Consider the following 27040-nt stretch of genomic DNA (forward strand, 5'->3'; position numbering starts at 1 on the left):
AGTATTTTTTGAGGGCTTGCTATCTGCCAGGACTTTTTCAGAGATGGAGGAGACTTTGGTATGTAAATAAATAAGTAAACAAATGGAATGAACTCAGATTGTTGAGCTAGAAGAGGCTAAGTAGGCTAAGGGGGCACAGAGTGGTTGGGGCACAGGTAGACAGGTGGGTCTGCCAGGTGGACCAGGAGAGACTCGTCTGAGGAGGTGATACTAGTATAAATGAGAAAGAAGAATCAGCCCAGAGAAGTGCATTTCTAGCAGAGGAAATGACGTGGGCTAAGACTTAAGTTCAGAAGAGGGTGGAGGATGTCAAAGGACAGACAGATGAACAGGGTAAGCAGAGCAGGGTAAGTGGAAGGGAGTGGGGGAGTAGGAGAGGAGATGGGGTTGGAAGGTACTCCGGATCATGGCATCCTCCTGAGGCCAGGAGCCTACTTTGTTCTAATTATAACAGGAAGCCTTTGCACAATTTTAAGCAGGAAGATAATCTGATTTTTTTTATTTCAAAAGAGTCGCTCTTCCTACTATGAACCACGGGAGCAAAAGTCAAATCAGGGAGAAGACTGTAGAAGGCATATGAATGATAAAGATGAGATGTGCTCAAAGGTTTTTTTTTTTTCTTTTGTGCATTAGGTCAGTAATAGTAATGAAAAAACTGTCCTGTTATTGACACTATTATTCTCATTATATGGATGCCTAAACTTGCACGTTCTGAACCCTGTCCACACTAAACTACTCTCTGGGAAAGAGTACGCATGTGACAATATGATTTATAGTATTATTGTCATTTTATTCCAAACACTCAGCAAAACCCCATTCCTGAAGCACCCAGATGACCCATATTCTATATTCATACATTTGGTTGCCAAGACTTTCTTTCTCTGCTCAGAATAAGTTAATAGTTTTATAGAATTGTGTCCTACAAATTCAGTTTTCAGCCTCTGCTGAGCCTTTGGTCTTACCTAGCCAGACTTTTATATGTCCCAGGTGAACTTTCTTGGGACAAATGAGCAAACTCATTTTTTAGTGTTGTTATAAGTTGTTCTCTTAACATTTTGAATGGTTATGACTCTCAAGCATCCAGCTTCCACTTCCTCCAGAGAACCATAATCTTCAGCTTTTGGCGTATATTGTGGCCATCAAGCAAGGGCACCCTCACCTTCACCATCTTCCTTCACCAAGCCAGCTTCTTTTTGTCTGCTGCATCTGCTTCCCTCTTGTCTCCATAGTTCAGTGGAAGAGGTGTCCCTTTTCCTACTAAACTTACTGTTTTCTATCCCTCCTGATCCCGGGGACCTTACTCCATCACTTATCATCAGAACAAAAACAAAATACCTGCCAAACAAGCAAACAACAACAACAGCAAAGCATCAGCCACACCATCTACTTCCACACATCCCTTTATCCCCCTCTCTTCTCCTTTCCTCTTCCTTTTTTAGCCAAAATACTTGTAATTGTAACTTAAATACACTTTCCATTTATATTCATTACCCTTGCTGTCCTCAATCTTTGGCAAAATCAGCTACTGATCACCTCTGAGAACTTAGATATTCCTGACACTACAGAAAGTCTATTAAATTGATTATTTTCTTTGAATTCTAACAATACTGTGAGGAAATGATTATTATCCCCATTTTATAAAGACACCGAGTTTGAGAACATTAATTTCTCCACTGTCACTAGTGGGCACTTCCACTAGTACATGGAAGAGCTGGGGTTCAACTCAAGAATGTCCTCCATTGCCTCCAAATAGCTAGATAGTCTCCCCTTGCAAACTAAGTTTCATTTGTTGACTTATTAAAATGAATGTTTGGAATTTGGAGACAAGTTTTCATTTGCCTATTAATCGCATCGGATTGTATTTTCTTGTTTATTATTTTTATTATACCAAACTGCATTTTGCTGAAAATTTCCTTTACTGTTTAGGGAGAGGAGTATAGAATTTAAAATTTTATCATTTTAGGAAAGCAAGGCATTCTTGATGGTAATACTTTATATCTGCATAAACCCTCAGGCGTTCACTTAATACTGATGTCTCTTCTGTCTTCCAGGAGAGCAGATAGATACTTCTAAAATGGATAGACATCTGAACAGATGCACACTGCAGCCAAGCTCTTCTGGGAAGTACCAAATATATATGCATTCATAAGATTCAGAAATAACTGCAAAGCAGAGAACACTGTGTCAGTATGCTCCAGTCACACACATGAGAGTCCCCAGTCCCTGTCTACCTCATGCCCATTGGGCCTGAAGGATGTAGTCAAGGGGCATGGCTGCGTGCATCTGTTCAGATGTTTTGGTTTAGGTTATATTAATTACCTTGATGTAGAACTCTAGTTGTAGAGCCAGGAAGAACTTTTTTTTTTTCATTTCTTTCTTCTTCTTCTTCTTTTTTTTTTTTAAATTCAGCTTTATTGAGGTAAAATTGACAAATAAAATAGTAAGATATTTAAAGTGTGCATCATGGTAATTTGATATACATATACATTGTGAAGGGACCCCCACCCACATGTGGTTTATTAATACATCTACCACCTCACATATGTATTTTATTTTTGGTGAGAATATTTAAGTTCTACTCCCTTAACAGATTTCAATGATCAGTGTTATCAACTATAGTTCCATGTTTTACCTAAAACCCTCAGTCCTTATTCATCTTTTAAAAAATTTAATATTGAAGTATTGTTGACATACAATATTTTATTAGTTTTGGGTGTACAGGCTTTATTCATCTTAGTTGAAAGTTTGTACTAACACCTCATTTTTCCTCTATCCCTGGTCTCTGGCAACCACTTTTCTACTCTGTTTCCGTGAGTTTGAACTTTTTTTTTTTTTAGATTCCACGTGTAAGTGATGTACTGCAGTATTTGCCTTTCTGTGTCTGACTTATTTCACTTAGCATAATGTCCTCAGGGTCCAATCATGTTGTCCCAAATGGCAGGGTTTCCTTCTTTCTCATGGTTGAATAATATTCCAGTGTGTGTGAGTGAGTGTGTGTGTGTGTGTGTGTGTATCTCACATCTTTTATGCATTTTTTCCACTGATGGGCACATAGGTTCTTTCCATATTTTGGCTATTGTGAATGATGCTGCATTAAACATGGGCATACAGAAATCTTTTCAATAACCTGCTTTCATTTCCTTTGGATATATACTTAGAAGTGGATCATAGGGTAGTACTATTTTTAATTTTTTGAAGAATATCTTTACTGTTCACCACAAAGGCTGAATCAATTTACATTCCTATCAATAGTGCATAAGGGTTCCCTAGGAAGAACTTTAAAGACCCTAATTTATCATTTCACAGGTAAGAAAGTTGGGGTTCAGATGTATCAAGTGAATTGACTAGCCAGGTTTTGGAGAGTTGGGACTAATCCCGGTTCCCCTGACTCTTTTTTTTTTTTTAAAGGTTTTATTTATTTATTCATGAGAGACAGAGACAGAGAGAGAGAGAGAGAAGCAGGCTCCATGCAGGGAGCCCAACTTGGGATTCGATCCTGGGTCTCCAGGATCACGCCCTGGGCTGAAGGCGGCACTAAACCGCTGAGCCACCTGGGCTGCACTCCTCTGACTCTCTTAACAGTAGTCTTTCACACTGAATCACTTGATGTAAACCAAGTCCTGTGTGTACGAACACATGGGTTTGGGAGCTTGAAGATTCTAGTGGTTCTCTCATTGATATGCACCATGTTACTCCTGAGCCAGGCTGATGATTTCCCATTTCCTCAGACTCCCCTGGGGATAAGAAGCTTGGAATTCCAATCAGAGGCTCTTAGATTCTGAGCTTTTTAATGGAACGTGTCCTACTATCCTTGTGAATTTGGAAAGAGCAAAGGCAACATGCTTTCCACTGGCTAGAGTCAATGACTTGATGAAGATTATCTTGATGTGGGTGTGCCCAGTGAGCCCTGCAACAGCAAACCGCAGCTCTCTGCCACATTCATCATTTTAGTCAATTAATTAGGTTCCGGCCTAAAAGGGCCATTAATCTCTATAGATTTTGTGTGCCAAGCTCCAGAATCTCTTCTGTTGAAAAATATGCTGTTCCACTTGCAAACTTGGAGCAGAGAAAAAGAAAAGACAAACAGCTGGCTCATCAAGTCTTGGCCAGGGATGTTCACCATTGTGGGCTGACTCATGTTCTTGGCTAGAGAAGTGGATGCCAGTTTGGTGTCCTAGAAACCTGCTCTTCCACTGTGGAATTGGGGTGCTAAAAGCCACCAAATGTTATGCCAGAAAGCTGGGAAGTGCTGGAATGATCATTTCTAATATGTTCATCACTATTCCCTCTTGCCCCCACTTCCACCTCCAGCCCTTGAATTTCTAATAAAAATCCCCTCAGTCTAAATGCTGTAGTGGAAAGAGCACTACAAAGACCTAAGGCTTTTGATCGCTGTCTACTGTTCTTTAGCTGTGAGTCCTCAGCCAAGTCACTTAACCTCTTTGGGCTTTGTATCAGTTTCCTGGTACTGCTGTAACAAATGACCACATACCTAGTAGCTTGAAACAAACATGGAAATTTATTCTTTTGCAGTTCTTATGGCCAATCTGAAGCCTGAAATCTGTATTGCTATGCTGAAATAAAGATGTTGGTAAGGCCATGCTTCCTTCAGAGATACTAGGGAGAACCTTTTCTCCCCTCTTCCAGCTTCTAGTGGCGGAAGGCATGCCACTTAAGGTAAATGACACTTGGCAGGTGGCATTCATTTTATCTAATGAACATTTACTGAACACTCCTTCTGCTCTTACAGAGCCTGGGAATATAATAGTGAACAAAACAGATTAAGTCATTCTCCCCCATACACAGGCAAAGTACTCTCATGCCATCCCATGGGAGACAAACCAAAAATTCTATGTAGACACTTACTTAGTCACCAGCTGAAAATCTAGGGGCTGTGGGTGATGCAAGAATGTCTCTATATTGGACGGTAATGCTCAGTGGTGTCCACATCAGATCTGGATGTGACTCATCTTGATGTACGGGTCTATGAACTAAATTAAAAGACAAGTCTTATGTCATTTATTAGTTTCCTATAATTGTCATAACTAATTAACAATGACTGGTGGCTTAAAACAATAGAAATTTATTCTCTCACAATTCTGGAGACCAGAACTTCAAAATCAAGGTGTCAGGAGGGCTATGCTCCCTCTAAAGCCTCCTTACCTCTTCCAGTGTCTGGCATCTGTAGGTGTAGCATGTGGCTGCACTACTCCATTCTCTGCCTCTGTCTTCACACGGCTTCCCTTCTGCTGTCTGTGTGTGTATCCATGTGTGACACTCATCATTGGACTTGGGGCCTACTCAGATAATCCAGGATGATCTTATTTCAAGAGTCTTAATTTAATTATATCTACAGAGACTCTTTTTCTGGAATAAGGTCACATTCATAGGTTAAGGGGTTAGGATATGGACATATCCTTTTAGGATATATCATTGTGGCTCTCTCTAGTCCTTCCTCTGGCCAAAACTCACATCCATCCACAAGCAAAATGCACTCACTCATCCCAATACTCTCCAAATTTTTAGTCCATAATAACAACATCAACTCTAAGTCCCAATCTTATACAAATGTCATCAATTCAAAAACTCCCCACTGTCATTACCTGAACCATTTAAATCTGTTTATGGATCATACTCTGAGTATACTTGATCCTGGGGAAAAATTCCTTTCTGTTTAAGAACTCATGAAACTAGAAATCAAGATACATGCTCCCCAAACACAATGGTGTAATAGGTCTAGGATACAAATTCCGATTCTAAAAGGGAGGAATTAGAGAAAATTAAAGGGTCACTGGTCCCAAGCAAGGTCTAAGTCCAGCAGGGGAAATTCTTTTAGGTTCCAAAGCGAGAGAGTAATCATTTGTGGCAAGATTCCACCCCTTGGTCACATGATGACTTGACTGGTCTCCAAGCCCCTGGCAGCCATCTTTCCTTTCTTGCAGGGTAACCTGTGTTTGCAGCTGAGTAGCTCTATCAACCAATTTCCTTACTGTGGAATTTTGGAAAACCCATGGCCTTCTTTCATTTTTTCCTATCTCTGTCCCTTTCAGTACAAGCTGTCAACTTGTGATACAACTACAAAGACCTCTTTTTCACAAATAAGATCATGTTCACAGTTTCTAGTGATTAGAATGTGGACCTATCTTTTTTGGGGCCACCATTCAACCCACTACATGCTCCCATCCCCATGCTCAATATATAGTAGTGGAATACAACAGGATAACTGAAAGAAACACTTTGGTTCCTGAGTGAAAAGAATGTGAGAATCTCCAGTCACTGGTCTGTAGCAATTCTGAACTCTTACCTGGCAGATGTTGTGATGTTCCTCTATTTTGGGAATGGGAAGTGCTTCTTGATTAACCCGTACTCTTGGAGTAGTTCTCCAGCCTGGTGTTCTCCATGTAACTTCCCCATGTCCACCTTCTGGGGAGATTCTTCTTTTTCCATAACCTTGAAATGGTATTTTAGAACATGCCCTTCTTGAGATCTGAATAGCTTTCATAGTCATAAACTGGTGGGATCCAAGTGCCATTTTGAATTTTGAATACCGTAAACGTTTTTAGTCCAGGCTCACAGTTTCTTTGGCAATATAACGCTTTAAAAACTCACTGAGATCCTTATCTGTTTGCTCCTACTCACTTCTCTGTGCCAATAGCCACACCTACAGTTCTTTCCCAGACATTTCTTATATTCACTATACTTTCATGCTTTCTTTATCTCATGCCTTTCTTTCAAATTATTTGTGAGTTTCTCAGTGTATCAGTCTTCAGTGGGAGAACCACATGTCTATCTCTATACTGTGAACTGTTCGCTCAATTGCAGATATACACTGGGTACTATAAAATTAAATGGATCTCTGCTCTGAGACACCTTATTTCATTAGGAGGTTTGACAAATGGGTGTTATGGACATGCACTTGATTCTATCCTTTACTCAAGGCTGAATTTTAATGGTTTAAACGTCCTCACAGTTTTATCTTTTACTGCTTAGCACAATAAAATGTAGCCTTTTCTACCCCTACACATACTCAAATTCCTGGATATTCTCTATTTCTTTCTCTGAGCTTATCTTTTTCTTGTGTCTTATCAAATTCAGCCAGCTAAAGAAAACAAGCTACTAACTTTCTTTCTTTTTCTTTTCTTTCTTTCTTTCTTTTTTTTTTTTAAGAGAGAGAGAGAGAGAGGGTGAGAGAGAGCATGGAAGGGGAGAGAGGAGGGGCAGAAGGAGAGAGAGAGAGAGAGTTGCAAACAAGCTCTATATCCAGTCCAGGGCCCAATGTGGGTCCCACGATCCTGAGATCATGACCCTGGCAGAAGGTAAGAGTAGGATGGTTAATAGATTGAGCCACCCAGGTGCCCCTAATAACATCCTTTTTATAGAATTTTCTCTGATATATGAATGTTCATTAGGGACTTCATTTGCCTTCCAAATTATTATTGGCAGCATTTTTATTAAATATTTTGTCATTGTTAGCATTCTTCCAGCCTCTAATAATAGTTCCAGTTTCTGATTCAGCTAGAAGGTATAGATTTTGTTGAAGTAAGAAAAGACTTCAAAAGGCTTTTAACTACAAAGTTTTATTTTTTGTTCACACTGTATGTCTAATGTAGATTGGCTGGGTGGGTGGAGGGTTGCTTCTTGTTTTCTGCAATCCAAAATAATGGTTATTGTGTGTCTTGTAAATTTCAACCATAATATCAGTTTTGTGGTCTACATGTTAAGCACTTTGGCATCAAAACACAAAAATTAAACAATTCTTTTCACTTTTAGCTTTATCATTAGCTTCATTCAAATAAATAGAAAACTCATAGCTGAAACTATTTTTTTTTGAATTTTATTTATTTTAACAGACTTTGATTCACTTTATTTTTCTTGTATAAAACTATATGGTGGCCACAGCTGGAGTCTGGTGTGGGCATTTACAAGACAGTCAGTGAATTCCTGATAAGGAGACTTGATGAACACAGTCTCTTTCTAGAGGTCAGGGGTGAGATACCTGTAGGTCGTGGAAATAGCATCAGAAGTGGCTATAGCCAAGTTGCCCAGGGTGGCAGTGAAGCCCCTGGCCCAGTGAGGTGTAGAAGTTATCAATCTTGGCCATCATCAGTAGCTTCTTGGGTACAGGGGCTGAGATCACATCTCTGGGGGCACAATGAGGTGCACAGAGCCACAGTGGCTGGTCACCTTGTGAGGGACAGTGTGGGGCTTGCTGATCTTGCCACATGGGGATTACGGAGAGCTTGTTCAGGATCATAGCTCCATGGATGGCAGTGGCTACCTCCTTAGAACACTTAACAGCCAAACCAACATGTCCACTGCAATTTCCAATGGCAACAAATGCCTAGAACCTCGTCTGTTGGGCAGCATGGGTCTACTTTTGCATACGCAGTATCTTCAAAACCTCATCCTTGAAGAATGCCCCCAGGAAACAGTCAATGATCTTAGATTCCCTAATGTGTGAGGAAAAGTGATAGATCTCCTTCAGGGATTTGATCTTCATATCCTTGACCAGATGGTCCAGCTTGGTGACAGGGATCCATCCCTTGTCCTCAATCTTATCTCCATGATTTCCCAGCCTTTGCCTCACCCAGACTCACCATGATCCTTCCCAGACTCCAGCCCAGATGCTTTAGGGTAGTCTCTGTGGAAGCCACTTGGCCTTCCATTCCAGGGGCCTCCCTTTCCAGGGGCCTGCTTCATCACTTATGTTATCCACCATTTGGTATTTTCTTGGAGAAGTTGAAACTATCTTATTTTTTTAAATTAGCAAACCTTAGTTCTGAGTTATTGAGCAAAATTGATCTGATGGCTGAGAAGCTGAACATTTGTGGCCCACAATATAATGAGTACCACAAGCGATTTCTCCTTGCTTCAATACTTAATATATTTGATGCAAATTATCTCAGCATCCATTCTGATAACATTGAGTTGTGGGTGTGATGGTGGTTAGAGTTATTTCTCAAATATTTTCAGTTTTCCCTCTGCACTTCCAGACCCCTTGGTGGTTGGATAGGTCTGGGACTCTTTCTAACCCATAAGTGCTAAACAAAGTGACACCTTCAAAAACTTTCTTTTTTTTTTCTTGCAATCATGACCAGCAATATTTGAGATGATGTCTGTTCAACCAACCTGGGTTCTGCAGTAGAGATGAGAAAAAAATTGAACTTTGTATTTCAAAGCCATTTGAAGTTTCTCTGTTAGTTCAACAAGATTTGTACTTATTGATACAGAAATTGAAACTATTATTGGAGGCTGGAAAAACCAACTTGCAAATGTGTTAAATTAAAAGGAGAGAGTATTGCAAACATGTTTCATTATCTAACAGGTCACAACAGCAGAAAACTATTAAAGGACTTGAAGGCATCAGACTTTAGGAGCAATTGAATTTGAAAACTGAATATACTCAGTGCTCTTTCTTTCAGTTCTGCTTTTTTTTCACATGCCAGCTTTTTTCTCCTCTTTCACCATAGGTCAATCTTTCCACAGATGAGAAAATATGGCTATGGACAGTTTTTTAGTTTTATGCATTATAGTGTTGTTCACCTGAAAGAGACTGGGTTAATTTTTCCCGAATACATGAGGAAATCCAAGAAATCACTGGTATGAGGCATTTATTTACCCTTGAATCAATTAGCTGTGGGTGCAATGTAGTAGGACTTGCAACCACAACTTATTGGTGAAAATATGAGGACTGGGTGATTGTGAGGAGTGTGATGACCTTGTGTTCATGTGTAACAGTGTGACAACCCTGTGCTCATGTGGGGAGGATGAGGACCCTGTGCTCACGTGGGGAGTGTGAGGACCCTGTGCTCCTAAGGGGAGGGTGAGGACCATGTGCTCATGTGTAACAGTGTGAGGACCCTGTGCTTATGTGGGAGTGTGATTTCTTGTTCTTGTATGGTGACTTCCTTCATACTCATGTGAATGGGGAGGGGCTTTGAATGAGTAATTCTTGCATAGGTATCTTCACTACTTGTTAAATTTTTTTTTAATGTTTCCTCACTAAGTTTGCTAGTTAAACAGATCAAATCAATCATTCATTTTGGACTCATTTAGGAAAAGCAAACATTTCCTTTAAAACATGAGGATAACAGGACAAGCAATTCATGAAGACAAGGCCAAATGTTTCCTAGCTGAACTAAAATAGTTTCAGAAAGTCTTTCATACATTTGACCTGTCAGTGGAAAGAGAGTTGGAGAGGCCTTATTTATTTTGTAGGGTACTGTGGGTCTCAAACGGCATCAGTTACCATATTGAATCCTGCTGTCTCTAAGTATTTTATGTTTCAGCCAAAAAACAATTTTCTGCTCTTCTTTCTGGGTTTATAAGATATTATAGCAGCCTGCAACATCAAAATTATTACTTAGGTGTGAGATGAGTGACTCACAACTTAATAGTGATTCCAGAAGCTTTGGTTAGCTTCTCTCTTGAGAGTGTGCATTTATTCCAAATAGTAGATGCCAATACCATGAAAAAGCATTGCCAAACTTCATTAGTAAAGTTAACCCTGCTGACTCCCTAGCTATAGTGCATACATTGTGCATCACGGAGAAAGGTATGCCTACTGCGTTTCCTTTCCTAAAATGGAGGTGGTAATGCTGACCTCATGTGAAAAGGATATATGCCTTGAATTTTATTAGTTGTTTCTGAGTGGTTTCTCTGATCAGAGCTATTTACTATTGCTTATTTTCTTTTGGCATATACAGTTGAGAAAGATGTATAACAACCCTGCAGAATCTGACTTGTTCAACTCTTTGAGGCATAACAACTGCTTTAGAGGAACAGACTAAAGTAAATAAAATTCTTGGAGGACTTGGGCCTTTGGAGCAATCTGAGAGTGCCCAATGGCCTGGATGGAGAATTTTTGGTGTCTCCTCATATCTATCAATGTTCCTAATTTATTTGTTGTTCCCAATTCTCAACAAGAAGGACCTGAAGCGGAATTGTTAAAAATTATCTATCTTCAAGGTAGCAATTTTAATGAGATTAAAATATAATAAAGATTATTTAAAAATATAAGTGAGGTTAGCACTTACTCAGAGTAAGGCTTTAGTATTGGGTTCCTTGAAGTGAACAGAATTCTGGTTAAAAAAAAAAAATCAACCAACAAAAGAACAATAGAGAATTAAAGGTCATGCAGAATTATTTGTCACCTAACAATTTTTTGTGTCTGTCTCACTTGGATTGAGGCCAGACATTGAGTTTATAATGATGAACAAGAATGATATCGCGTAAGCAAATGAAGTTAGTGGAAAGAAAATACACAAGCATATGAATTACAAAAATCAATTATATATGTTTCAGGTAGGTCTCTTTTTACCCATTGTCAAGTTTTCATCTTAAGATTTTGTGCAAATTTTATTTTCCATTTGGCTTCTCATCTAGACTTTGATATGATGCATTAATTTGGTTTTCTCTCCCATTTTGATGGTGGGGCTTTCTCTGGCTTTTTATATAAACTCTCTTCTTTCTATACTATTAAAATCATCTCTTAAAACAAAAGCCTCATTATATTACTTTCAACTTCAAAGTCTTTAATAGTTACCTGTTAGGAGCAATATAAATTAAGGGTTATAATCATGAAATTTAGAAAGTGCCAGAGTTGGCTTTGAATAATATGAGCTCTCAGATAAATTCTTCAGCCCTTCTAATCCTCAAGGCCTTAATTTGTAAAAAGAAGGCACTAAAATTATTTTTCTCATAGGATTTTTGTGAGGACACATCCCCTAGTTTATAATAACACACTAAATGATAGCTATTATAGTTATTAACTATTCCTTATAAGGCACAATTCCTTTAACACATTACTTTATCAAGGATATTGTGGAGGAGATTTCTCACTGGCTGAAACTAGTCTGGATGACTTAAAAATATATTTTATTTATTTTAGAGAGAGCCCATGTACCCACACATGCAAGTGGCAGGGAGATGTAGGGGTAAAACGGGAAGGGAGGAAGAAAAAAATCTCAAGCAGATTCCTCACTGAGCATAGAGCCTAAATAGGGCTCATCTCATGACCTCAAGATCGTGACCTCAGCCAAAACCAAGAGTCTAAAGCTTAACCAACTGAGCCACCCACACACCCTATCTGGATGATTTTTAATTTCCCTTATAATTCAAGATTTTCTGGATCTTTGGCCCTCTCTATCCTTAAATTTGTATTATAGTCATGAAAGAATAGTATTTAGTCTATAAATCCATAGGAATTGACTAAAATAACCCTTGACTCATCTCTTAAAGGCCACAGCATAGTAATGAGACAAGGGATGAGCCTTTGCATGCTGCCAATGTCAGCAGGATGCTGACCAGAGACACAGATGAAGGACTTGGTGACTTGGTGGCAATGTTCCCAAGGCCTTATGTCCAGCAGTCCTCTCTTCTGCAGTGATTATTATTTATAGCCTTAATTCCTGGAGCACGTAAGTCACCTCAGAGGAACTTATCAAGGAAAAGTAAGAAGCTACAAGGAGATGCTAATTTCCCTTATATAATTATGACTTCAAATACAATCACAGTAAAAATTACCCACTGAAATATATCTTGATTACATTTCTGACTTATAAATTTACAGTCCCTAAAAATAATAATGTTTCTATAGTATTCACAGGTCATAAGTGCTTTATCCAAAATGTCTTCATATCCCTTTTTTTTTTTTTTTGTCTATCCAGAGAGCTAAAGTTTTCTTGAGAAAAAAAATGGTCAGAGCAATATCTTGATTTAACTATAGCAAATTAGAGTCTCTGATCTGGAAGATCCTACTTCCAAAGTGTCTTCCCCATTTTTTTTTTTTTTTCTTTCACAAATAGAAGAAGATGGTAGTGCTGAGCTGCTATCAGGGGAAGGAGAAGGGAGAGGGATTCTCAAGTGTCCTTTCTTAATTGTATCTTCATGCACAGAGTTTTCATTGGAGAATAAATCTTGATATGATCAGGATTTGAGACACCCTTCCTAGTGTTTGAGGATCAAAGTTGATGGTCAAGTCTAGTGGCTGGAGGATAAGGGAACTATGTCACATATAAGATAGGAGCAACTAATCTACTTTGTCTAACCAAAAGCCAGAAAAATAAATAAATAAATAAAATACTAATTGGGCATAGTCCCAGACCTTTACCTCTTTCAATAGAAGAACATGGTAATGAAGCTTGATTTGAAAATTTCAGATCATTTAACAATCATGATTGGGTGAAAATATTTGACATAATGGGTCTTCTGTGGCAGTTCAGGGTATACATGCAGAACTGTGATTGGATAGGTAAGTATTCTGCTTCATAAACACTAAGTACATGGAACTCATTTATTTATGATGTCATAGGTGATTCACGGAGATAAACAGGTGTTTACCAAAAATTATGAAAAGGGAAAATGAAATTGTCATCAGAGATAACTTACTATCACAGATAAAACATTCAATGTCAGTTTACTGGTTAGAATAGGCCAGATTTCACTATTGTGAAAAATAGCTCAAAGATCTCCACAGTGAAACATCAAGGTTGGTTTCCTGTTCATGATATGTGTTCTTCATAAGTTATCTGAAAGCCTGTGTTCCATATTTTTTTCTTCTTGGGACCTAGAGAAGACCTTATCTGGAACATTGTCTATTGTTGGATAATCTGAGGAGATACAGGGAACTCAGGAGAGTTTTACACTGGCATTTAAATGTTCCAGTCTACAAGTCACACATGACTCATATTTGATACTTACTGGTCAGAACTGGTCACATGATCTCCCCCACATTCAAGGAGGCTATTCAAGGTGCTTGTGCTCAGAAGGAATCATTATTATTATTTTAAAGAGATTTTATTTACTTATTCATGAGAGACACAGAGAGAGATGTAGAGACACAGGCAGAGGGAGAAGCAGGCTCCATGCAGGTAGCACGATGTGGGACTCGATTTGGGACTCTGGGATCACGCCCTGAGCTGAAGGCAGACCCTCAACCGCTGAGCCATCCAGGCATCCCAGAAAGAGTCATTATAATGACTACTAGCCCATCTTCAAGAAAATGATTGGCTCACAGGCCAACATGACTATTGACTGTAACCACATTGAAAAAGTTAATATCTGAACATGTCATTTAGATTGTATGTGAAAGTCAGCTGCCTTAATAACATAGAAGCAGAGTCCTGGATTTCAATACTGGCAATGGGCTATCCAAGCTCTTTCTGGAAAAGAGGGGTTTACATAGACAGACACAAGCATTTGGTTCTTTTGACAGGTAAATCCCTGCTGTAGAAATGGAAGCATTAGTTTAGTAAAGCCTTAAGGCCATTCAGTATTTGATTCTTTCACTTTCCTTTGATCTCATGAGATTCGTGAAGTTTTTCTACAAAGAAAGGAGTAGCCAGGTGGATGCACACATCTAGTTTGGTGCAGTTTTATTTTAAATTAACACTTTAATATTATGGCTTTATAAATTGTTTTCTTGTGGGCTTCATTGGCTTGAATCAACTTCTTTTTTTTGTTTAAGACTTTATTTATTTATTCATGAGACACAGAGAGAGAGAGAGAGAGAGAGAGAGAGGCAGTGACACAGGCAGCAGGAGAAGGAGGCTTTCTGCAGGGAACCCCATGTGGGACTTGATCCAGTACTCCAGGATCACGCCCTGAGCCTAAGGCAGATGGTCAACTGCTGAGCCACCCAGGCGTCCCTTGAATCAACCTCTTAAGTTAAATTAACTCCAGGACACTGAAGAGACAGAGTCCCTGAGCCCATGCAGCTGAACCATAGACAATTCACCAAAGGAAGAGGTTTTTTTTGTTTTGTTTTGTTTTGTTTTTTTAATTTTGTTGTGTTTTTGTGGTTCGGTGTTTTGTCAGGGAAGTTGGCTGGCTTACCCTGTATGACAAGTGGCCTCCCCTAACATTGTCAAAATCTCTTTCTGTTGTCTTTGACAATAATTATTTAAGTATATCAGGAACACAAACGTAGCCCATATTTTAAATTGATGATAACCAAGCGAAAATCAGAGAGTTTGTAAGAAAACTTAGGCAAAACTTAATAGAATAGATTTAATAGAATACATTTCTTTGTCTTCTCTCAGGGCAGCACGGGAAATGTCCTAAGATAATGTTCTAGTAACTACAAGTACTGTTATTATTTAATACTTCCAACCATAATTTGAGACATATGGAAAAAGGAAATGCTCTCTAGTGATATGTTTGAATTTAAAGGAATGCTTCAGTAGCAGTATTCTGGGCAGTAATGAACAGGATGTTACATTTTGACTTGGGCATCATTTCAAGTAACTTAGGGACAGAATGGCAGCTCACCCCTCATTTCACCCTGTGAGTCTTGCTTCTTTAATTTACCAGTCAGGGGAAGCAGTGCAAAGTGATAACAATAAGTATAAGTGATGATTCTGTGGGGTTCTCTCTATTTTTTTCTGAAGGAAATCATAAAGGATGCATTTTAATATGTGGCTCTCTTAGTATGTATCAAGTTTGCAGTCTAACGTATTCATTTTGTGAGTCAATATCTTTAGGTTGCCATATAAATGACAACACAAACCAGAGAGAACTAAATCCTTCATGCAACTTCCTACCTCACTAATGACATACTTGTTTTATGTGTCAGCTTTGCTTGGCTCTAGTTTCAAGTTTTTAAATTTAACACTAATTTAGGTGTTGTTGTGAAGGTATTTTGTAGATGTGGTTAGCATCTACAATTAGTTGACTGGTAATTTGTGGTAATTTGTTAATATAACCTTAAAAAACGAATACATAGCCTTATATCACTTACTTATAAACCCAAATTAGCATTTATTATGTGACTACTCTTTGTGAAAGGCACTGACTTACATACTGGGGATATAACAGTGAGAAAAATACATTTGTAAAATACACCAAACAAAATAAAGTCATTATTATATGTTATGATAAGTTTTATGATAAAGGATAAGCCCAAGAAGCTACAGGAATATAGAGTGGGGGTACCCAACCCAGTGTAGGGTATTTAGGGAAAACCTTTGAGAATGTTAGGAGTTAATTGAGAAAGAGGTTGTGGTGAAAAAAAAAGGAGCATGTACAAAATCCCAGAAGCAAGAGAATATAGAAAGTTTATTCAAGATTGTGAATGGTTATATCAGCCTGGAGTCCTGGGTATGATGGAGGTGGATGGGGCTTGGTGATCGTTAGGATGGACATAGGATCGTTAGGATGGACAAAGGATAGCAAAGAGTGAGGGAGAGAGAAAGAATGACAACAAGGCTTTAGATATTGTAAATGTTGAGATCATTCCTGAAATAGAAACAAGAGGAATACCAGGTTTGTGAAGGAAGATGATTTCAGTTTTGAGCATACCAAGTCTGAGGTAAATGTAGAACATTCATTGGAAGATGCATAATAAGCCCCCAGAGTTAAGTTTATGGAGTTCAAGAATGAGATCTGAACTAAAATCTCTCTAATGGAGGTGGTGTGATGTTTGTAAATTGAACCTGAAGCAATGATGAGAATTGTTTTAAGAAGGTCAATTCTAAAGGAAGAGAAACAGGCTAGAGATGTCATTAGAGGGATCCCTGGGTGGCGCAGCAGTTTGGCGCCTGCCTTTGGCCCAGGGCGCGATCCTGGAGACCCGGGATCGAATCCCACATCGGGCTTCCGGTGCATGGAGCCTGCTTCTCCCTCTGCCTATGTCTCTGCCTCTCTCTCTTTCTCTCTCTGTGACTATCATAAATAAATAAATAAAAATTAAAAAAAAAAAAAGAGAAGTCATTAGAGGGAAATGCCAGTCAAGGATAGGTTTATTATGGGAAAGTTTTGAACACTGAAATATTGTGACCATAGAAGTGGAGAGGGAGATGCTACAGAGTCAGGAAAGAGGCAAAGATTAATGGGTAGGGACTAATGGTTTGAGGTCCTGAGGAGGCAGAAGGAGACGGGCTCAGAGCACGGGCGGGTGGTTTGAACTGACCAGTGGAATATCTCTCTCTGTCTGTGACAAGAGGAAAGAGGGAAAGGATGAGCTACAGGGCTTGAATGGTAGGAAGACAACCACATTGTATTAGTTGTTTATTGCCATGTAATAAACTGCAAACTTGGCAACTTAAAAGGATGAATATTTTTGTCTTACAGATTTTGTGGGTCAGCACAGCCTAGCTCAGTGCCTCTGGCTCATGGTCTTTCATGGGATTGTCATCAAGCTCAGTCAGAACATCAATCATCTTAGAGCTCAACTTGGGGGAGAAATAGTGATGTAAGAGGCCCCCAACCTCTTCATCCCTACAAAGATCAATAATTAGAGAGCAGTCTAAACAAAAACAACTCTGGGAGAGCTTTAAAGTCCACCTAAGAAACTTTAACAATACAGTGGAACAAAAAAACAAAAACAAAAACAAAAACAAAACCTGAAATAACCATCCAAAAAGAGAGAAGAGTTCACTTCATTTGGCCTGCATTATCTCCTCCCCAAGCCAGCCCTGCTCAGCACCAAAAGGGAACCTCTGAACTACGAAGACATCCCTTCCACCAGGCAAGGAAGACTGAGGTGAGCAGCTAGCTTTCCCAGCCTTTCTGGGCATCAGAGAAAAGTCCTCATTTGATTTCACTCTACTCGGGCTGGCAAAGCTGAGACTTAAACAAATAGCTAGGAAAAAGGAAGAAATCCAGGGATTGCCAATAGCAGCTACCACAGTCCCCAGTGACCTGCTTCATAGACAAACTCAATAGATTCATTTCTAAAAAAACCAAGGACTAGTATGGCTGCAGCAAATCCCTCCAGATTTCACCAGCTTTCATCTCATAAGCACTTGGGGATAGCCAGGGCACCCATAGCTGCTAGTGGGGTTTGTCTTCTGTCACTGACCTGCATGACTTCACTCATCTGTAATTAGCCTTTCTAGCCATGCATCCCCATGCTCCTAGCTTGACCTATGTCTATAGCCTCAACTGCTGTGTACCCATGACAAAAACCCAGCAGTCATGGCAGTACACACTAGATCCAGGGCTCTGAGCTACCAGTGTGCTTGCAGTTGGCCCTGGCCCTTGCTGCCTTCCCTGGCCCCATTACTATATGTGTCTGTATATGACCTCTGCTACTATAGAGGCACCAGTTGGCACTTGCAGCCACATTTACTCACACCACCAGCTCTGGCCATCACTATTTCCTGCTGTGGTCTCTGGCCACTGGACCTGGAAGCATACCGAGTACCCCAACAGCCTTTTTACTACTGCAGATTCACCACTGTGCTTGCCAGGGATCACATGCTTGTTGATATACAAATTAAAAATGGTTGGGATTGTCCCAAATCTGGGGAGAGATTTGAATATTCAGGTTCATAAGGCTCATAGGTCACCAAAGAAAATAAACTTAAAGAGAGCCTCTCTAAGACATAGTACTAAAAGAAAAAAATTGCCAACCTAGAATACTTTACCTGGCAAAGCCATCTTTCAAGGGACGGCAATGAACCTCCACTTCTTAAAGGGAAGTATATAAAAAATTTTCTGGGCATGTTTTTTAAACTCCCACCTCTACATCATCTATTGAAAGAGATCATACAAAAGGTGCTGAATATTGGGCTGCCATGAAGTATTTTTTGAGGACTTGTAACAATGATAGTCACCTCTTAGACACATGTGTGAGGAGGCTACCTCTTTTCATTTCTGTAAAATACCTCATTAAGAGCTTCTGCACATTTTGAGGAAAATGGAAAATTCCTCAGAGGAGAAACTTGCATTATGGGAGCTTCAATTTCACAGATTAGTAAATCACATCTGCTCTTAGCAGCATTGTGTACCAGGTGTGCAGGCCATTAGCAACTAAATCTTTCATTTTCTTCTGTAAAAAGTGTATAGATGGAATGGAATTTATCAAGATTTACATTTGCAGTGTCTGACAAATATGCAGATTTACTAAGTCTAGTTTGTGTTTAGATATCAGGAATCTTGTTTTATGTTTTCTGTGGTTTCTTTAAAATCTTCACAGAATTTAAGACAATGATTGGAAAATACATTTTTCAAACCAAAGTTTTAAAAAATGAGAACATTTTTCATTACCTCAACTCAACTCAATACGTCATTAACTGTGGAAAGCATAGTCATTGGTACCATCTGATAGAATCAACTCTAAACTATAAGAGGCCAGCACATCTATTATCAAAATTTTCTCTTTTAGACGACAACAGGCAGACACTTCAGTTATAACATGAGTTAGAACACCTAACTACTCAGTTTCATAGAGACACCAAGAGAAATATATGACAATGTCTATTCATTTGTGTGGTGCCCTTAAACTAATTCACTAATTGCTCTATCAACTAAGCATTGGTGTCTTTTTAGGGGCCAAAAAAATAAAAGGCCCTTCATTGAAAGAAATGCATGCCTGTCTCATCTTGAACTTATGAGATTAAGTCTCCAAGTCAGCCTTTTAGCATAAATGTCACTTTGCTGTGTCCAACTCCAAATTCTTTCTGCAGATTGTGTACTGTGCTCTGTACTTAGCCCCCCAATTCCATTGTACCTTTCCTTCCATCTGTCATTAAAATAGTAGAGACATTTAGCCTTCTTTTACAGCAATGTCCATGTCTTGCTGCAGTAAGTATTGTAATCACTTCATTTTCATCATCTGAGCTCTTAGAAACTATAGTCACAAGGGTCACAATGTGGAAAAATTAAACTAGGTTTATTTTGATACAAAACAATAGTTGATCTAGGGGCAAAGTAAAAAGTGGACTGTTAAGGCTCATGATTACCAGGCACTTAAATTGCACACTAATCAATCAGAGTAATGCAACAGTGAATGATCCATTATAGTGAACTCCAAATAATGGTTGCCAACATCAGCAGTAGTCTGAATGTTTGTGTTTCTCTGAAATTTATATATTGAAACCTAATTCCCAAGGTAATGGTGTTAGGAGGTGAGGTCATTGGGAGGGTGTTAGGATACGAGTGTGGAACCCCTTCCTGAAAGGGGTTCACAATTTCATAAAAGAGGCCCAAGAGAGCTCCCTTGCCTCTTCTGCCATGTGAGGACAGAAAAGACACCATCTATGAACTGGGAAGTGGGCTTTCACCAAACACAGAATCTACTAAATGCCATAATCTTGGACTCCTAGCCTCTAGATGTGTAAGAAATAACTTTCTGTTGTTTATAAGCTATTTAGTCTGTGGCATTCTGTTACAATAGCCCAGACTAAGACAGAAAAAAAGTAGCAATAGCCTCCCTGGAAGGTGGGTAATCTGCTTTGCAGTCATTTGACATCAGAAACAGTGTTGTTTCAACCTTTTTATTGTACTGCTGTATAGGTTTTGGTTTTTTGTTTATTTTTTTGCTTTTGTTTTTAAGATTTTATTTATTTATTCATGAAAGACAGAGAAAGAGGCAGAGACCTATGCCTATGCAGAGGGAGAAGCAGGCTCCCTGTAGGGAGCCTGATGGAGGACTCGATCCCAGGGTCCTGGGATCACAACCTGAGCCAGAGGCAGACTCAATCCCTGAGTCACCCAGGTGCCCCTACTGTATGGGTTTTGTGCTTTTCCCTCTAATTTTCCATATCCCTGGCCATTGGGACAACCTGCATACCAGGGAGAGATAAGAGACTTTCAGTACTAAAACTAGGGTAAACCTGGGCAAACTGGGATGGTTGGCCCCCTACATTATAAATTGGTCCCTATGCTTTAAAGAATCAATCAATGCCCTTAGCCAGTAGATAATACAGGTTGTGAGGCCCCTCTTCTAAATTTGCTGTAACTGTCTCTGCTCACCAAGATTCTGCAGTGGCTTAATACACTTCCCTCTCCATTCTGTTCTCTCTCCTCAGCACACTTTTGGTTGGCCATTTATTTTCAAGGCAAAAGTAAAGTGTGACAATGAGCTTCACCATGGAAATGGAGAATTGAGGTGATTATCTGCACAATCCAGACAAAGAGACTTACTATTGTTGGTAATTTGAAACTAGGGAATGATGGGCATGGGAAATGGGTAATCTGATTATTGCTCCTTTCCATACATTTGGATATATGCAAAGGAAGGAGCCTGTGCTTCTGAGCCACAGCTGCCTCTGAAAAGCTCCAACTGAGGCCAACAAAGAACAGGAAATCTCTGAAACATCAGCTTTCTCCCTCAGAGGTGTTGTTGAGTGTAAGGAGCTCTGGCTAGATCTCTAGGAATAATTTTTGTTCTTCGCTTCCTGAATCTTTTAAGGAATCCATTATTTCTGAAGAACCTGCCTACAACAGTGGTCCTCTGGACTAATCTCCAGAAATGAACTTCCCCTTATTTCATCACTGATGAGTTCCAAATCCTCTCCTCCACTCCTAGAATCAAAATGGAGTGTGGTATGTAACCACCTGGTGGGTTATTTGAATTTGAAGTGCATTTGGCTTATGCTACTGTTGTATGAAGTTCACTGTCTCTTCTAAATCATTTTCCTACTCTACTTTTTGCTTATTTTTACTTGTGGTGATGACTCACTCTTCACTGCTCAGCCTCCTCCCTTTCTGCAGGTGTGCAATCTAAGCAGACATTTAGAGCCCTAGAATTTTTTAAGCCAGTTGAGTAAGGGGCTAAATTTTTCCTAATAGGTCCTAGAGCCTATATTTGCCTAATATTTCCTAGAGCTGTCTATGACTGAGAGGCTTACACCGCAGAAAACAAAAAGCCTGAATGAGGACTTCTGGGAATGATAGGTAAACTTTATTTCAGGATTTTAAAAATTTAGTATCTCCACTGGTCTTGTGTTGGAGGAAGTAGACTTTGCCATAATGACCTGCTGTCTGAATTTCCTCATTTTTCAATGTAGTTCATTTTTAAGGTGCTCCCTAGTAAAATCAAAAAATTTCTGCAAAACTCTCAACATTTCTACAAAAACAAAACTAAGCAATCAAAACAACAACAAAAAAAGCTCATCTATTTCCTGAATAATATTTCACCCATAGTGAATTGCACCATGACCTATGAACACATTTCTGGAACCCAAAACTACCTCCAGGGATGAGAAACAGAGTCTGGGTCAAATGGAAAGAGAAGATGTTGTCTGGCAAGCCTCAGAGGCTGTGACCTCTCTCATCTCCATTATATGGGCTGTCCAGGCTCATGCAGCCTGTACACATCTTTCAGGCAGAGGAAGGGTTGCTGGGGGAGGGTCTAATGGTTTACCTTTGACATTGGAAGATTTTCAATTTGGTGGTGAAAACAGAGGCAGAAATATTCAGAGCTGCCAGCTGGAACTCAGGGCAATGTTTAAAAAAAATAAATAAAGTTGGGGTTGCTACAACCATATTTTATCCAACCATCTTTCATGGTGACTGAATCTCCCAAAGAGCCTAACAGCTGTTTTCTTGGTGTTGGTTGGGATCCCAACCCTGAGCATTGCAAAATTGCTAGAGAAAGCCAATTAATTCGCTGCCAGGATTGTTCTTGGTGCCAAACAAGGATCCCTGCTCTTGCCTTTCTCATAGTTTTTAACTTGCTTAGCAGTGGTTTTCAAACCAAGATCCTACGGCAAACATTCCACATTCCATGATTAACATGTTCAGTGCTAAGTGTCCTGTCAGTAAAATAGAACAATGATGATTACATTCCAATTCATAGAGGAAACAAAATTACAGAATAGGTCTCCAATTTTAGCCATTTTTGCCATAAAAGTTTTGCAATCCATCAACACTTGAATGAACAAGTAGCTCATGAAAAGAAAAAAGAAAAAAATGATTAAATGTATCTCTCTTGGAATCCCAACTGCCACTTATGTGGGCAGGTGAATCTGTTGCTCTAATTCTCTAATTTTATCATCTATAAAATGGAGATATAAAATGTTAGCTCACTGGGGAGGTGTATCAAATTAGGAGATCTTTGTAAAGATTTTATATCTTTGCAAATATACTTATTTTGTACATGTTACAGACTCAGAGTTTTATCATTTTAAAAAAGATATGGATACTTGGAAACATGAAATGTGATAGAATTACATGCATGAGTATTTCACTGTGTTTGGTTCCATTTCGAAGGCTCCTCCTTTTGACCAATGTTGTCAACCAAAATGCTTATAATTTTCTTTCTTTTCTTTTTTTAAAAAATTTTATTTATTCATGAGAGACACAGAGAAAGAGGTAGACATAGGCAGAGGGAGAAGCGGGCTCCCCACTAGGAGCCTGATGTGAGACTTGATCCCAGGACCCTGGGATCATGACCTGAGCCAAAGGCAAATGCTCAACCACAATCACTGAGCCACCCAGGTGCCCCAATGCTTAGAATTTTCTATTCTGTCTTGTAGTAAACTTCACTCTGTTTCCTTATACATTTGCTAACATTTCCACCTTTGTCTAAGAGGATAGGAATTCTTGGGATCCCTGGGTGGCGCAGCGGTTTAGCGCCTGCCTTTGGCCCAGGGCGCGATCCTGGAGACCCGGGATCGAATCCCACATCGGGCTCCCAGTGCATGGAGCCTGCTTCTCCCTCTGCCTGTGTCTCTGCCTCTCTCTCTCTCTCTGTGTGACTATCATAAATAAATTTAAAAAAAAAAAAAAAAAAAAAAAGGAATTCTTGTGCTAAGATCTGAATTTTGGATTCTGTCATCTTGTGTCCCTTCAATTACTCTGTTATTCTTTTTGGTATTAAAAACAAGACAACAGGTCCAAAATGGAGTTCTGTATGCTAAACCAGGTATTAGCAAACCAAAACTTAACTTGATTACAGTTTCAGCTCTCCCAGAATTGGAATTTTAAACTAGTCAATCAGGAGTCACTTGATCAGAATTAGTTTGGTAATCTGTCTGATATATCCCTGCCATCTCCTAAAGGAAAGTATCCTTGTCATAACCAACCCACCTTTTTTTGCCTAGCATTACTTCCTTGCTCCCGCTCCCTTGTGCCTATGAAAGTCTTTCCTTTTGTACAATGCCTTGGAGCTTCTTTCCATCTGTTAGATAATTGGCAATTCAAATCAATTTTTGCCAAAATTGTTAAAAAATTTTAATATGCCTCAGTTTCTTTTAACACCAATCTCAATTTAACAGTGACTGAATTAAGGGATAAGCTTTTCCTTAGTTTAATTTCTCCAGATGCCCACATCTTTACTCAGTTTGTGAATCTTTTTCCACAAAACCTTGCCTCAGCATCGCCTACCCTTCACCTCTGTTATGTATGAATCCATCCCTTAGGTCACATTTTAGTGGCTGTGAATCTATGTCATCTTGATTTTTTTTCAGTGTTTATTTCTTTTGTATCCATATCTTCTCCGTGACTAGATTATGAAGTCCTTACGGTTAGGATTACCGTATATATTTTTTTCTTTGTTGATTGCTAACTCTTTAGCTCCTGATGGAGTCAGGGACCCATACTTGGTGTTCAATGAATACTTGGTTTACAAACTCTTTCCTATTTCAAAACTGAAGGCATTTAGGGAATCTGAAAAGGATTTACTCATGTAATCCCAAAGGGCAGGTATGAAAGTGAAATTAATGCTAATAATGAATCAGCATATGGTATTTATAGTATGTTTTGCCGTACTATAAATTGATCCTCACAATGACACAATAAGGAAAGGAGGAATTATGATAGCTATCTTTATTTTATAGAGAAGGGCTCTGACTTATGAGAATTGAGTTACTTGCTCAAAATTGTACAGACTGAACATTTTAGAGACGTACTGAGAACCAGGTTTCCTGACTCTGTATCCATACTCTCCCAATGGTGTTGCACTGCTGCCTTCCCAACCCAGCTGATGAAAAATTTCCCTACCAAACTTCCTCTGTAGGAGACAATCACACTTTACCTTTGAAGAACTCTCATTGTAAAGAAATTCCTTTCCTGGTTTCTTATCTGAACTAAATATACATAAGACTTGTGGTCCTGGTTAGGGGCAGATTCTTTGCATTTTAAGATAAAATGTGGTCCTTCAGAGAGGATATTTGTCCTGGAATTTAGCAATTATCCCAGGTGCCCAGGCTTGGGAGAAAACAGCTGGCAGATCAACAACATAGTTATTGAAGGCAAAGAGGCTATTGCCCCTGGGCTACACTTAGGAGCTCTCTCTCGTTTGATACTTCAGAACTGTTCTCATTAATGTTGGCATTTTGAGGAAGTAAGCCACAGTCCCTGGCTTTTTAGAGATTTACCCTGGGGACAAAGGCTTACCATACAAGAGTTGGATGAAAGCTGAAAATTTGCCTCAAATATTCGACTGTCCTCTAGTCAAGGAAAAAAAAAAGTAAAATTAGAAGTTCCATAAGATTCTCTTTTTAGTGATTCAGATTCATAGTTTAAGACATACCTGAGTGTGGGGATGCCTGGGTGGCTCAGTGGTTGAGGTAATGATCCTGGAGTCCTGGGATGGAGTCCTGCATCAAGGTCCCTGCAGGGAGCCTACTTCTCCCTCTGTCTATGTCTCTGCCTCTCTCCTTTTCTCATGAATAAATAAATAAATAAATCTTAAAAAAAAAAAAAAAAGACATACCTGAGTGTCATATAAAAGTGGAGGTCTGTGAACATTTAATAAGTATGTAATGCTCAATCATAGCAATAATACATTCAGCAGTTTTATATTAAAAATAAACAATTTGGTATTGTAGAAGAGTATAGAATATGAAGGAAGGCAGAGAGGACTACTATGAATATTTCTGGATGGCCAAAATGAATTTTAATAGACTCTAATGCCTAAAATGCAATTTAATGTAGATATAGTACTGTTTATAAACAGGCATCCAGCATATTATATGTTATAACACAGGAGGAATGAAGTAATATTAATCTTGGCCAAGACTATGGCTTTGTTTCATTCTTAAGCAGTTTAACCATTGTGCTTAAATCACTTGGTTAAATAAATCAGAGGTATTGTTTGTTTATTCATTGCCCTGATTGGTTGGTTACTTGATGGAACAATTCAATTGTAATGGCTGAATTATGGCAGCATTGATGGTGTCTATAAATATGTCCAGAGGGAATTGTGTCCTTTTTGGAAGAGAAGATACATTATAGATTTCTTAGTCTAGCATATATAACCAAATCTGCTCTAACAGATCTTCTGTATAAAATCTCATGCTAGAAGGAATTTGGAAGTACTAATGATACTTTTTGGTGATATTTGATATTTGCCCCTTTTTTTTTAAAAAAAAGATTTTATTTATTTATTCATGAGAGAGGCAGAGACACAGGCCGAGGGAGAAGCAGACTCCTGGCAGGGAGCATGATGCAGGACACGACCCCAGGACCCTGGGATCACGTCCTGAGCCGAAGGCAGATGTTCAACCACTGAGCCACTCAGGAGTCCATGACATTTGCCTCTTGAACCCTATTGGGAAGACCTTGGACTCTGGGGTCAGAAGGTGTGAGTTCAAGTTTTAGTCTTGTCACGTAGCTACGCAAACTTGAGCAAGTCACAGTCCCCGGGTTCTCACCTGCTAGATTGCAAGATAGGGTCAATAATACCCACCACACAGGTGTGTAGAAGAGCTATATGGTTATTTGTTATGTTTGTATTGTTGATGGAGAAAGAATTCCCTAAAAATTAAAGTTATCAGATATTTATTTGGGCAATTAGAATTGCAATTCAGGAGACACAGAATCAGGTAGAAACCTGAGTGATATTCTGAGGAAAACAAGGAAGGGGCAGAGTTATAAGGCAAAGGGTCATGAGTACAGTTCTCATTTAGGTCTTCTATGAAACTGGGTTAACTGGGATTGGTTGGCTTAATATGCAAACAAGGGTTGAAACTTGTCAAATTATCTTGGTTCTTTTCCAAGTGAAGAATTCGAAAGATTTCCATGTCAGGGTAAGGAGGAAGGTAAGGCCAGGCTGAGGGCTTGCAGCTGGCAAAAAGCTCATACTACCCCTGATGAGGACCTGCATGCATTCCTCCTTTCTTATGGCCTCATGATCTTATTTTATTTGATTATTTTATTTTATTTTTCTGAGAAAGAGATCATGTGCAAGCAGGAGGTGGGGCCTCAGGGGGGAAGAGCAAAGGGAGAAGGAGAGAAAAACAATCTCTAGCAAGCTCCCCACTTAGGCAGAGCCTGAAACAGGACACAGGGCTCAATCCCATGACCTTGAGATCATGAAATGAGCCAAAATCAAGAGTTAGATGCTTAACTGACTGACCCACCCAGGTGC

General features: G+C 39.2%; 2 long non-coding RNA genes across 7 annotated transcripts in view; one reads left to right on the plus strand and one right to left on the minus strand.

Moving 5' to 3' along the window:
- LOC144316093 (uncharacterized) overlaps positions 1-27040 on the minus strand; it is a 52988-nt gene that overhangs the window by 15061 nt on the left and 10887 nt on the right. Inside the window, exons 1-5 of one of the 6 annotated variants that reach the window (XR_013381886.1) lie at positions 13112-13269; positions 6305-9136; positions 4867-4991; positions 2320-2409; positions 770-1335 (exon numbers count right to left, since the gene is read on the minus strand). This is a non-coding gene — a long non-coding RNA (uncharacterized LOC144316093). Of the gene's footprint in view, positions 1-769; positions 1336-1747; positions 2163-2319; positions 4754-4866; positions 4992-6304; positions 9137-13111; positions 13270-27040 lie in introns of those variants that run through there. The other 5 variants (XR_013381887.1, XR_013381885.1, XR_013381890.1 and 2 more) reach the window with 5 other exon arrangements.
- On the plus strand, positions 13313-22213 carry LOC144316094 (uncharacterized). Its single transcript, XR_013381891.1, has 3 exons — positions 13313-13489; positions 17071-17482; positions 20754-22213. It is a non-coding gene; the product is annotated as an uncharacterized LOC144316094 (long non-coding RNA).

The sequence above is a fragment of the Canis aureus genome, chromosome 6 (genome assembly GCF_053574225.1).
Source record: "Canis aureus isolate CA01 chromosome 6, VMU_Caureus_v.1.0, whole genome shotgun sequence".
Classification (NCBI taxonomy): Eukaryota; Metazoa; Chordata; class Mammalia; order Carnivora; family Canidae; genus Canis; species Canis aureus.